Below are 2,609 nucleotides of genomic sequence, written 5' to 3'. Positions count from 1 at the left end.
CTTTTTTGCATAGGCAGGGTCATGGACCCCTGCAAATAGTACCGCTTTGGAATTTTGACCATCACTTTGTCTCCTACTTGATATTCAACAAAGCGACGATTCTGATCAGCATGCCTCTTCATCCGCTTTTGGGCTTTGACAAGATAGCTCCGCACTATCTCCAAATTCCGCCTCCACTCTTTTGAGAAGCTGGCAGCTCGAGGAGATTTAGCCATGTTTGGTGCATTCACAGTGTGTGGGAGTAGCGGTTGCTGTCCGGTAACAATTTCAAAAGCGCTTTTGTTGGTACTAGAGCTCTTTTGTGAATTGAAACACAGTTGAGCAGCATCCAGAAGCTTCACCCAATTCTTCTGCGATCCGGTTACAAAGTGGCGGAGGTATTCCTCCAACATACCATTGAACCGCTCCGTCTGGCCATCAGATTGCGGATGAAAACTTGAGCTGTGACTCAATTTTGACCCAAGGCACTTGAAGAGTTGGGTCCAAAAGTTGCTAGTGAAGCGTGAGTCGCGGTCACTAACAATGTCTTTGGGCAGGCCCCAATATTTGACGACATGAGAGAAGAAGAGTCGAGCTGTATCTTCTGCTGATATATATTGTGGGGCTGCAATAAAGGTGACATACTTAGAGAATCGGTCCACCACAACTAAGATGGTTGTGAGATCTCCGACCTTGGGCAATCCGGTGATGAAATCCAGGGAAACGCTTTCCCAAGGTCTCTTTGGGACAGCAAGTGGTTCCAAGAGTCCCGCTTGTGTCAAGCGGTCCGACTTGTTCTTCTGGCATACTAGACAAGTCTTCACATACTGAGCGACATCATCGGCCATTTGAGGCCAATAATAGGCACGACGAAGTAACGCCATGGTGCGTTCTTCACCAGGATGGCCGGCCCACAGAGTATCATGACATTCCGTTAGAAGAGTCCTCCGCAAATCTCCTCCTTTAGGAACATAAAGTCGGTTCCCTTTTACTTTCAGAAACCCATCTTCCATGTAGAACTGGCGAGTCTTGCCCTGTCCTACCAAATCAACCAAATACTGAGCAGCAGGATCCTTGATGAGTAGATCCCGTATTTGGTCCTTGATGGATGTGGCTACCTCGCTCCCCCTTAGGGTGGCGAGTAGGCACACCGATGCTAGGTCAGCTCTCCGACTGAGCGCATCAGCAACATGATTGGTCTTTCCACTGCGATACTCCAAGTTGAAGTGGAATTCAGCTAGGAGTTCCTGCCACCTGGCCTGTCGACCATTCAGCTTCGACTGAGTCATGAAATGGCTAACAGCTGTGTTGTCTGTCTTGACCACGAACGGGGTTCCCAGCAGATAGTGCCTCCAGAGGCGCAAGCAGTGGACGACAGCCAATAATTCTTTCTCATGGGCGGCATAGCGCCGCTCTGCATCCTTCAGCTTCCGACTCTCGTACGCTACAGGGTGCCCTTCTTGTAGCAGGACTCCACCGAGTGCATAGTCAGAAGCATCTGTTTGTACCTCGAACGGCTTGGCCAAATCAGGAAGGGCCAAGACGGGACTACTAGACATAACCGCTTTTAATGCGTTGAAGGCCTATGCTCTCCTTGGTCCCCAATCCCAATGTGTGACCTTTTTGAGGAGTTCTGTCAATGGCACTGCGATAAGCGAGTAGTTCTTCACAAACCGCCTGTAGAAGTTGCATAGGCCAAGGAACGCCCTCAAGGCGTGGACATCCTTAGGTGTCGGCCAATCTGTGATGGCCTGGATTTTCTGCTGGTCCATCTTGATGCGTCCTTCCTCGATGACATGTCCGAGGAAATCAATTTGCTTCTGAGCAAAGGAGCACTTGGACAGCTTTACATATAGTTCATGTTCTCGCAACCGTGCTAGGACCTTCCGCAGGTGTACCAGGTGTTCTTCCAATGTCTGGCTATATACCACAATGTCATCTAAGTAGACCACCACAAATTCGTCGATGTACTCTCGGAAGACTTGGTTCATGAGAGTGCAAAACGTAGCAGGGCGTTGGTCAAGCCGAATGGCATGACCAGGAAGTCGTACGACCCATATCTTGTCACACAAGTCGTCTTGTGTTCATCACCCTCTGCAATCCGAACTTGCCAATAACCTGTCTTCAGATCTATCTTGGTGAACACCGTAGCAGCACCCAGTCTATCAAACAAGTCCGCCATTAGGGGAATGGGGTACTTGTTCTTCACGGTGATTTTATTTAGAGCTCGATAATCCACACAGAGTCGCAGGCTGCCATCATGTTTCTTTTGGAATAGAACAGGGGACCCATATAGGGACTTGGAGGGTACAATGATCCCTGTATCTAGCATTTCCGTCAATTGTCTCCGAAGCTCGGTGAGTTCGGGTTGTGACATTCTGTAAGGCGCTCGGGCAGGTGGCTTCGCGCTCGGCACCAACTTAATTTCATGGTCCACAGTGCGCCTAGGCGGGAGCCGCTTTGGCGTGTCTTGTGGCATGACATCTTCAAACTCCAGTAGTAACTCCTTCACGGGTTCAGGAATGGGACCCGAGGAGCGTTCTATATCTTCAATGCAGAGGGTTGCCAGGAACGTAGGTTCATTCCTTTTGACCCCCTTCTTCAACTGCAAGGCCGAGATGTTCTCAACG

This window comes from Nicotiana attenuata, unplaced genomic scaffold, assembly GCF_001879085.1.
Source record: "Nicotiana attenuata strain UT unplaced genomic scaffold, NIATTr2, whole genome shotgun sequence".
NCBI lineage: Eukaryota > Viridiplantae > Streptophyta > Magnoliopsida > Solanales > Solanaceae > Nicotiana > Nicotiana attenuata.
Note: the sequence above shows the minus strand (reverse complement) of the source record.